The 11373-nt window shown below is 41.6% G+C and overlaps 1 protein-coding gene and 4 non-coding genes across 5 annotated transcripts in view; 1 reads left to right on the forward strand and 4 right to left on the reverse strand.

The window, feature by feature from the left end:
* Positions 1-11373, forward strand: part of LOC120569021 (double-stranded RNA-specific editase B2-like) — a 58891-nt gene that overhangs the window by 6319 nt on the left and 41199 nt on the right. The gene's annotated exons all lie outside the window — the stretch shown is intronic.
* On the reverse strand, positions 2572-2653 carry trnas-uga. The gene has a single exon. It is a non-coding gene; the product is annotated as a tRNA-Ser (tRNA).
* Positions 7302-7383, reverse strand: trnas-cga. The gene has a single exon. It is a non-coding gene; the product is annotated as a tRNA-Ser (tRNA).
* Positions 8236-8317, reverse strand: trnas-cga. The gene has a single exon. It is a non-coding gene; the product is annotated as a tRNA-Ser (tRNA).
* On the reverse strand, positions 10400-10481 carry trnas-cga. The gene has a single exon. It is a non-coding gene; the product is annotated as a tRNA-Ser (tRNA).

Raw genomic sequence — 11373 nt, forward strand, 5'->3', positions numbered from 1 at the left:
ACTGAATGAGACACTAAATCCTCTACCGCATTTGCTGACTTTCTGACTTGGGGTCCCCTCTGTGTGTTCAAGCGTTTATCAAATCCACAGCTTTAATTTGTTGTTTTCAGTTGTATCCACTCATGTAGTACGAGATATCATGACTAAGGAGGCGCTGTTTTTCAGGAAGAAGCCATTTTCCAGGAAACGTACGTGCCCAAGTCACAGGAGCCTTCGCTTTTCGAAGCTGCAAAGCGAAACCACACTCTGATCCATTGGCAAATGAGCAGCTTTACTCAGAGGCGTATACACCCTCCTATGGGCAGGGAAATTTACTGTATACCTACTCAAAAATAACCATTGATATGTATCAGTGCTAATCTTGCAACGTGAGGCTACAGGCAATCATGTTACGGCCTTTTAGGCAATCTGTGATGTACACACCACGGACTTTTGTTCCCTGACTGTAGCCTCTAAAACAGGACTTCAAAGGAAAAATAAGGACCGTTGTAAAACAGCACTGTGTTTGGAGGAAAGGGCTGTTCGAAAGATAGTATTCATGTTTCCGTCTAATTGTCAAGCGAATTTTAAGCGAAAAAAAATGAGAAAATGCAAATTATAAGCATTTCCATCAACTGGTTTAGAGCGAAATAAACTAGACTACGCAAAGCGTAGTTTCGTTACAAGTTGACATTACGCATGGTTGTAGATTGTAAACCGGCTTGCTAAATCAAAGAGTCTAGAAGCTAAGTTCCTTGGCTAAAATGGAGAGAGGTAGCATTGTACAAGTTGGCCACCTGTGCAGAAACCAGGCTTGTGGCAGAGACATTTGGTGTCAGCGAGACAACCGTTCACCACTGTGTATACGCGGTGTGCAGGGCCATATGGTATGATTCAAGCTGTTGAACCAATTTGTCAATTTACCCGACGTGGCTGAGGCACAGGCTATAGTGCACCGCAACTCCACTACACAGCTTGTGCCACAAGTGTACACGGCACTGGATGGGACCAGTATCCCGATCCTTCCCCCATCCGATGGATATCGGGACTATAGTCATGTGAGTGAGTCACCACTTATTCAGCAAAGCTGTTTCCATCTCCCATTTTGCGCAATAACTATTTTTTTCGAAAAAGGCAAAAACCACCTCAAGCAAGACAGATTTATTTGCGAATTTGAAGACATTTTTTTTTAAATTTTGCCGTTTCCATCAACATTTTCTAATGCAATACTTCAAAATGCGCATAAAAATACGTTGATGGAAACACGACTAGCGACATGGGTGAATTTGGGCTCAAACGCAGACAATTGAGGCAGACAGGTACAGTTCAAAGAGTTATTGGCAAAGTGGAGATATACAGTTCACTGTAACATCACTGACATGGGAAGCAAGTCCAAACAGAAGTGACTGAGAATCCACAGGTAAAATCTTAATCTGTAAAGTGACTCGAAAAGTACAAATGTCATGGTGGTAGTTAGTAAAAATTTTTAAAAAATAAGTCCCTCCTATTGAGAAGTTAAAAAAGTGGCATGAAACGGAAATACATGATTGAAGTACAAGTATCTCAACTTTGTACTCAAGTCCAGTATTTGAGTAACGTTTTTGTGAGTGAAAACTTCAAAATTATTGTTGAAAGCCACAGTCTACCCACCTACCAAGACACCGCTGGTTTAACTGGAGCAGTACGGGATAAAGGGCCTTGCTCAAGGGCACTTTAGTGTTAGTAATAAGGGAGGGAGGGGTAAGTGCTACTCTTTCATTCTTCATTTTTTATATTTTGAGCCGTGACTTTCCACAACCTGCTTAAACAGTTGCTTTTTATTTAAAAAAATAAATACAGAATAGACAGACAGAAAACATGATTATCTGTATTTTGTAAATGTATTTCCATCCAGTCAGTCTGAGATGTTTTAGGGAAATTGCAGTAAATTCTATTTAATGGTCCTCTCATTAAATTTGATCGTCCTATCACAGTGAGCGATACAAATATTAAACACACACGCACACACACACACACACACATACACACACACACACACACACACATGCACAGACGTACACACACGTCCACGCACGCTGAAGCTTTACGCTGTGAAAGTCACTGGATGCATTCTCAAACTAGCTTTAATAAAATAAGAATGCATTTACTTAAGTTGTCCTTCTCAGCTCAGAGGGTAAATAATGATTTTGAGAAGGAAAACAATGCTTGGCTGAAATGGAGAGGGAAAAAAAACACATTTATGAATTTAACCGGTGTAATGTGTTCAAAAGTTATGAATCAGCTGTTATATTCATGTTCTTCTTCTTTCCGTCAATAACTATTTGCACAGAGATAAAAACAGTATGATTCAATTTACATGTGACATAGCCAGCTGATCCTGGAGTACTGTTGTAGTGGATTGCAATGCATTCAATTTTTCCTCTTATCTTGTGTGTTTCCCCATTAGGACACAAAGGGTGTGACCAAAGATGACCATTAGCGTAAACAAGGATATGATCTTGGTATTTTTTCTTGCATCAGGCATGAGTAGCTTAAAGTAGGCTAATTTTCAGAAATATCATTTTGGTATGATTTTCAATTAAAGACTTACATCGCTGTGAGCAGGGTTTGAACCTGCGCGGGGAAACCCCATTGGATTTCAAGTCCAACGCCTTAACCACTCGGCCATCACAGCTGCTAGAAGCAATTTTGCATAACAAGAATAAAAATAAAGAAATATATTGATAAGGGATGTGTGAGACCATGTGATAATGAACTGAAATGAAGTCTAGCCTCTACGGTGTTGCAAGACAGAGGAGAACATTGTTGGAACTATGATTTTGAATTTATTTTAAAGTCCAGAAAAGCATCAGAGACCAGATGAGAAATAAACCAGTGGGCCAATCATGTGAACTCTCTCCTCCCTGTGGGCCGGTTAGCCAAAGACCAAGGATGTGAATGGCCAGTGTTCACATGAAAGACACACAAGTGGGCCAATCATGTGATCTCTCTTCTCTCTACGGGCCAATCAACAACAAAAAAGAAAGCTTTCAACCGGCGTGCAGCACATGCAGCCCTGCCCCTTACAAACAGACTGGCCCACTGGGGAATCTCCCGTGCTCCCGATGGGCAATCTATGCCTGTTCCTCGAGATGGCTTTAAAGGAACACGCCGACTTATTGGGACTTTATCTTATTCACCATCTCCCCCAGAGTTAGATAAGTCCATACATACCCTTCTCCTCTCGGTGCGTGTTGTAACTCTGTCTGGCGCACCCAACGCTAGCCTAGCTTAGCACAGATCCTGAGGGTAACCGGCTCCATCTACCAACTGCTGCTAATAAACGCCAACATGTTCCTATTTACATGTTGTGATTTGTATAGTCACAGCGTGTACAAATAACAAGGTCACATGACACACAGCCATCTTCTAACCGTATACATACTGGGAACTATATTCTCAGAAGGCGAAGCACTGCAACTTCTTCTACTTGGGCGGAGTGATTAGCTTAGGGTGACCAAACGTCCTATTTTGCCCGGACATGTCCAAATATGCTCACCCTAGATTAGCGCAACACCTGAAAAGCACCGTTGTTCAGTTGCTCCTCACCACGGTGCTCCTCAGGTGCTGCGAGCCAATCACTCCGCCCAAGTAGCAGAAGTAGCAGTGCTTCGCCTTCTGAGAATATAGTTCCCAGTTTGTATACGGTTAGAAGATGGCTGTGTGTCATGTGACCTTGTTATTTGTACATGCTGTGACTATATAAATCACAACATGTAAATATGAAAATGTTGGCGTTACCTTGTCACTTATTGGGAGCAGTAGGCTAGATGGAGCCGGTTACCTCCAGGATCTGTGCTAAGCTAGGCTAGCAGTGGGTGCGTCAGACAGAGTTAGGACACGCACGGAGATGAGAAGGGTATGTGTGGAGTTATCTAACTCTGGGGGTTACGGTGAATAAGCTAAAGTCCCAATAAGTCGGTGTGTTCCTTTAATCCAAACCAAGATCTTTCTCCTAAACTTAAAGGGATACTTCACTGATTAGCATTAAGCTTTGTGTCAGCACGGTCATTCAAAAATACTACCTGGTTTCTACTGATACAAAGCTTAATGCTAATCGGTGAAGTATCCCTTTAACTACTCATTTTGGTGACTAAACTTAACTCTTGTTGCCGCATGACGCTCACCTAGCAACGCCCCCTGAAACGAGCGACAGTTTACTGAGCTCTGTAGTCGGAACCCGAACCCGTTTATGAGAATGTGTCGATTATTGTGCATTTGACACTGAAACAGAAACCTCTTCCTATTTAAATCTCCACACATTTTGATACTAAGCTTCCAGTTTCTTTCACCAATGACTGCTGATTGTTTCTTTTCTCATTCAACAGTCCCTAATCAGGCTTTTGTGGCAGCAGATTGAAAACTTTGTAGCTTTACCCAGAACTTGATTTCCTAAACAAAATCTAAAAGAAGAAAGGAAATCAACAAGGACACATACAATCCACAATTAGAGACAAAATGAAACCCAATCTTTCAAACTGATAAAGTGACAGTAAAGCAGCAGGCGAGGGCATTACAAGTTGAAACGAGGCCATTGTCAGCAGTTGACAGCCTGCGATAGATTACTGCTGTCACTGTTATTATCTCTCACTGCAATTTCATTGCACATTGCCATATGTTTCAGGCAATATTTTCATCACTCATTTCCAAATAGTGACAATCAGTCTGTTCATTTGAAAGCAGGCATTAGCACATTTGTTGCTTGAGAGGGATTTGATAGTTTCTGCACTAAACTAGATTTAGATGTAAACTTTAAAAAAGCTTTGTGGCATGTTCTCGCTGCGCAGGAAAGAAAATTATACTTGATATAGATCTGCAGTTAGATCAAGAGCAACAATCAAATTAGACAATAAATAAATAAAAGCAGCATGCAAATGATGCATACATGCAAATGTGGTTGAATGAAGGAATTTTAAAGGGGTGATAGAATGCAAAACCGATTTAACCCTGTCATAGTTGAAAAACGACAGTTTGGAGGGTAAATATGACATACATAGAACCTCTAAATCCCATTGACACCTCTTTCCTCTGCAAATCTCACTATTTGAAACTGCCTCTGAAAACGGGCAAATCTCAACGAACCTCCTTATTTGGCTCTAGTCTCTATCTTTGTCACGCCCCAACATTTACCAAGGTTACACCACTGACCTGAGGTCAGCTTAGTCTTTTGAATCTAGGTCACACAGATCTCAGAAATGTTATACATTGTTTGTCCGCTTTTTAAATACTAAATTCACTTCTGAGACTTTTTTATGCGAGAAATCAACTATGTAGAGGTCAAATATGGGCTGTTTTATGAAAATTGATGGCTAATTGCAAATTTTGTCCGACTGTGTGTCGCAGTTCAGCAGGAGCTCCGCAGGCTAACGTGACAGCGGCCAGTGCTGCCTCGCCGCCCGGCATGTCCTCCTTCACAGACCCCGGCTCGATGTGAGCTAGATGGATCTCAATCACGACCGGAAGCCCGCGGCGCTCCATACCTGCGCAAAGTCACCATTTGTGGGTTACTGGACTACCAAATGCCGAGGCCCTGACGGAGCTGCAGGGCCTGCAGCTAGCCACGATCTTTACCCATAGAATTGAATGGACACTAGCAGCTAATGAAATCCCTCATATTCACAAAAATACATTAAATTGAAATCAGACACAAGTGTTAGCTTTGCAAGACCTTAGGGGTAGCTGTTATATAAATGGCGTGACGAAATTCAAACTGTAAATATACTATAGTTATGCCGGCAGCTCCGCGGAGCCCCGAGCCCCGGTTGTCCAGTAACCCAGTAACGGTGACTTTCTCCTGGGTATGGAGCGCAGCGGGGCTGCCGCTGTCTCGTCAGACTGTGTGGACCTCCTGAAGTCTGACACGTCTTACCATATTTGCAGTTAGCCATCAATTTTCGTAAAAATTGCCCATATTAGAGCTTTATATAGCTGATTTCTCTCTCAGAAGTGAATTTAGTAACAAAACATTGCTGTGTCTGAAATATGAGACCTGCTGTCTCGTCTCCAATGTATGTGTATGTCAAACAGTCAGCGCGCAGCTCATCTAAATATTCATGACCATACCATATTTGGAAGAAAAGATCTCTTTCCAAATAGGGCCAAAACACAGGGATGCATAAGGCCCCATAAAATAGCAACCGGGCAATTTTTAGCCCAATCAATGTTACATACCCTATTAGGAGACCTTAAGGAACAGTGGGAAATACCCTATATAATCATTCTATCACCCTTTTAAGTGTTTCCAACAAGGGCATTTTTTAATCGTCTCTGGCCGTATTCAACTTTATAGGGTTTTTGCATATAACTGATCCCCGTGTGTTTCATATCAAAATGTTCTGAACAAACTCAGCTCTCTGTATAGTGAAGCCCAAAACTATTCCAGAGCAAAGTGTAAAGAGATAATTTGGGGCTAAAGCGGAAATATTTCTCAAATCTCTTCTGAAAACACACCTACACTTGTTTAGGAACTTGAAATGAGTTTACAAAAGTCTTGGGTTCACAAAAGTAGCGTAATATATAAATAGAATAGTAAATAAATGTATAAAATGGAATTTTGTAATATTGCTTTTTGAGTAGGAGTATTGTCAAATATTGCTTGGACTCGCCGGTGCGTCTTTTGTCCTCCGAGGGTTAAAGTCCCAAAACTGAAAGCCTTGCCAGAGATGCTGCTGTAGCGGATTGCATCGTACAAACAATTCTTGCTCTTATCTTATGTGTCTTTATCAGGACACAAAGGGTGTGACCGATGATGCAATTCAAATGAGGAGATGATTTTGGTATTTTTTCTTACATCAGGAATGTGTAGCTTTAAGTAGGCGAATTTTCAATAGTATTAGTTTGGAATGATCTTCAATTAAAGACTTACAACGCTGTGAGCAGGGTTTAAACCTGCACGGGGAAACCCCATTGGATTTCAAGTCCAACCACTCGGCCATCACAGCTTGAAAACAAATTCTTGTTTTACACTCCAGAACCGCCAAGCTCCGTCATACTTCATTTCAGCGCATTCCAACAATGAGCCCATCTCAGAAGTACAATTGACACCTTTAGATGATTTGACAACGTTGTAGATAGCATACTGATGCCCTTGTTTTGTAAGGAACCTTATTTAAGTGTATCAACTGCTGACTGATTGGGAATCCCAGGTATTTAACCTCTGAAGAATCGTTTGCAATTTGAGGGGCTTTGAGCTTAAATGTGGCTTGTTAGTTCACTTGGCTGTCATGTGACAAGGTGTGAATGGGTGTGGCATCAACAGAATAAACATTGCCATGGATACAATTCGCTGTGAGCAGGGTTTGAACCTGCGTGGGGAAACCCCATTGGATTTCGAGTCCAACGCCTTAACCTCTCAGCCATCACAGCTGGAAAGCTACAGGATTTTTTACAGGTCACAACCCCCGAGGGACAACAGACTTAACTACAGTGCATATCAACAACGGATGTACAGAAGAAGGAGGCCATCTTACAAGTGTAGTTGACACCTTAAGATGATCAGATACAACTTTTTTTCATAGCAAACTGATGCCTGTTGGTCAGTTTTGACTGACTCATTTGGAGTCCCAGGCATTTAACCTCTGAAGGATTGTTCACACCTTGAGCGACTTTGAGGTTTAATTTGGGTGGTTAATCCAACTGGCTGTCAAGTGATAAGGTGTGAATGGCTCTTAAATTGCCTGGGTGTGCCCAACTTATTTTCAAAGAAACAAAAGAGCAAAGATTGACCAGTAAGAAGAAGATCCTGTGAGGGTTCTGCAATGGTAACACCTGAGTTTAATTGGATCTTTGGTGTCAACCTACTAGAACCATGCATCTTGGTAGATTCAATGTCTAAAGAATCAGTGTCATTATAGTAAGAATTCGCTGTGAATAGGGTTTGAACCTACGAGGGGAAACCCCATTGGATTTCAAGCTCCATCATACTTCATTTCAGTGCATTCCAACAAAGAGCCCATCTCACAAGTACAATTGACACCTTTAGATGATTTGACAAGAACTTTGTTCATAGCATACTGATGCCCTTGTTTTGGAAGGACCCTTATTTAAGTGTATCAACTGCTGATTGATTGGGAATCCCAGGTATTTAACCTCTGAAGAATCGTATACAATTTGAGGGGCTTTGAGCTTAAATGTGGCTTGTTAGTTCACTTGGCTGTCATGTGACAAGGTGTGAATGGGTGTGGCATCAACAGAATAAACATTGCCATGGATACAATTCGCTGTGAGCAGGGTTTGAACCTGCGCGGGGAAACCCCATTGGATTTCGAGTCCAACGCCTTAACCTCTCGGCCATCACAGCTTGAAAGCAACAGGATTTTTTACAGGTCACAACCCCCGAGGGACAACAGACTTAACTACAGTGCATATCAACAACGGATGTACAGTAGAATGAGGCCATCTTACAAGTATAGTTGACACCTTAAGATGATCAGATACAACTTGTTTTCATAGCAAACTGATACCTGTTGGTCAGTTCTGACTGATTGTGAGTCCCAGGCATTTAACCTCTGAAGGACTGTTCAAACCTTGAGCGACTTTGAGGTTTAATTCGGGTGGTTAGTCCAACTGGCTGTCAAGTGATAAGTTGTGAATGGCTCTTAAATTGCCTGGATGTGTCCAACTTATTCTCAAAGAAACAAAGGAGCAAAGATTGACCAGTCGGAAGAAGATCCTGTGAGGGTTCTTCAATGGTAACACCTGAGTTTGATTGGATCTTTGGCATCAACCAACTGGAACCATGCATCTTGGTAGATTCTTTGTCTACAGAACCACCATCATTATAGTAAGAATTCGCTGTGAGTAGGGTTTGAACCTACGAGGGGAAACCCCATTGGATTTCTATGGCGTTATATATGTGTCACATTCCTGAGCGAGTAATTGTATGTTTTGAGCGCAGAGAACTATATTTTGCAAGCACATTACATTACATTTTGAACAGAAATTTACACTCGCAAAAAATGATTTAGTTTGAGTAAACAAGAACCTATTTCGGGCACAATAAATGTAAGCTGCTGCGCTCCGGTCCTGTCTCCCTCGCTCTCAACCTCTTCTCTCTGCGCGCTCAACTCTAGACACGCTCGCTCACTGCAGGTGTTGTGTCAAAAACTGTTTCCCTGTAGATATGTCTTTCCTGCTACTTGCGATCTAATTGGAGGTGAACAGCCAATCAGAATTGACCTTTTGATTCTGCGATTGGTTGGTTTTGTGGCACACTTATAACGCTGTGAAAATCTGAGCGAGCGTGTCTTGAGCACGCAGAGAGAAGAGGTTGAGAGCGAGGGAGACAGGACCGGAGCGCAGCAGCTTTTACCTGCGAGCAGAGAAAGACATGCAAATACATTTATTGTGCCCGAAATAGGTTTTTGTTTACTCAAACTAAATTATTTTTTGCGAGTGTTAATTTCTGTTCAAAATGTAATGTAATGTGCTTGCAAAATATAGTTCTCTGCGCTCAAAACATACAATTACTCGCTCAGGAATGTGACACATATATAACGCCATAGATTTCAATTGGGAGACTTATTGGGAGTCCCAGGAATTTAACCTCTGAAGGATTGTTCAAACCTTGAACCTTTTCATGTCACAAGGGACAACAGACTTAACTACAGTGCATATCAACAACGGATGTACAGTAGAAGGACACCTTAAGATGATCAGATACAACTTTTTTTCATAGCAAACTGATGCCTGTTGGTCAGTTTTGACTGACTCATTTGGAGTCCCAGGCATTTAACCTCTGAAGGATTGTTCACACCTTGAGCAACTTTGAGGTTTAATTTGGGTGGTTAATCCAACTGGCTGTCAAGTGATAAGGTGTGAATGGCTCTTAAATTGCCTGGGTGTGCCCAACTTATTTTCAAAAAAAACAAAAGAGCAACGATTGACCAGTAAGAAGAAGATCCTGTGAGGGTTCTGCAATGGTAACACCTGAGTTTAATTGGATCTTTGGTGTCAACCTACTAGAACCATGCATCTTGGTAGATTTTATGTCTAAAGAATCAGTATCATTATAGTAAGAATTCGCTGTGAATAGGGTTTGAACTTACGAGGGGAAACCCCATTGGATTTCAAGCTCCAACATACTTAACTTCAGTGCATATCCAACAACAAAGAGCCCATCTCACAAGTACAATTGACACCTTTAGATGATTTGACAAGAGCTTTGTTCATAGCATACTGATGCCCTTGTTTTGGAAGGACCCTTATTTAAGTGTATCAACTGCTGATTGATTGGGAATCCCAAGTATTTAACCTCTGAAGAATCGGATACAATTTGAGGGGCTTTGAGCTTAAATGTGGCTTGTTAGTTCACTTGGCTGTCATGTGACAAGGTGTGAATGGGTGTGGCATCAACAGAATAAACATTGCCATGGATACAATTCGCTGTGAGCAGGGTTTGAACCTGCGCGGGGAAACCCCATTGGATTTCGAGTCCAACGACTTAACCTCTCGGCCATCACAGCTTGAAAGCAACAGGATTTTTTACAGGTCACAACCCCCGAGGGAAAACAGACTTAACTACAGTGCATATAACAACGGATGTACAGTAGAATGAGGCCATCTTACAAGTATAGTTGACACCTTAAGATGATCAGATACAACTTGTTTTCATAGCAAACTGATACCTGTTGGTCAGTTCTGACTGATTGTGAGTCCCAGGCATTTAACCTCTGAAGGATTGTTCAAACCTTGAGCGACTTTGAGGTTTAATTCGGGTGGTTAGTCCAACTGGCTGTCAAGTGATAAGGTGTGAATGGCTCTTAAATTGCCTGGGTGTGTCCAACTTATTTTCAAAGAAACAAAAGAGCAAAGATTGACAAGTCAGAAGAAAGTCCTGTGAGGGTTCTGCAATGGTAACACCTGAGTTTGATTGGATTTTTGGAATCAACCGACTGGACCCACGCATCTTGGTAGATTCTTTGTCTACAGAACCACCATCATTATAGTAAGAATTCGCTAACTAATGGGATTTTTTATAGTTCAAAACCCCCGAGGAACAACAGACTTAACTACAGTGCATATCAACAACAGACAAGAAGGAACCCATTTCATAAGTACAGTTGACACCTTAATATGATCAGATACAACTTGTTTTCATAGCAAACTGATGCTTTTTGGTCAGTTCTGACTGACTTATTGGGAGTCCCAGGCATTTAACCTCTGAAGGATTGTTCAAACCTTGGAGCACTTTGAGGTTTAATTGGGTGGTTAGTCCAACTGGCTGTCAAGTGATAAGGTGTGAATGGCTCTTAAATTGCCTGGGTGTGTCCAACTTATTTTCAAAGAAACAAAAGAGCAAAGATTGACAAGTCAGAAGAAAGTCCTGTGAGGGTTCTGCAATGGTAACACCTGAGT

Source organism: Perca fluviatilis, chromosome 11, assembly GCF_010015445.1.
Source record: "Perca fluviatilis chromosome 11, GENO_Pfluv_1.0, whole genome shotgun sequence".
NCBI classification, from domain to species: domain Eukaryota; kingdom Metazoa; phylum Chordata; class Actinopteri; order Perciformes; family Percidae; genus Perca; species Perca fluviatilis.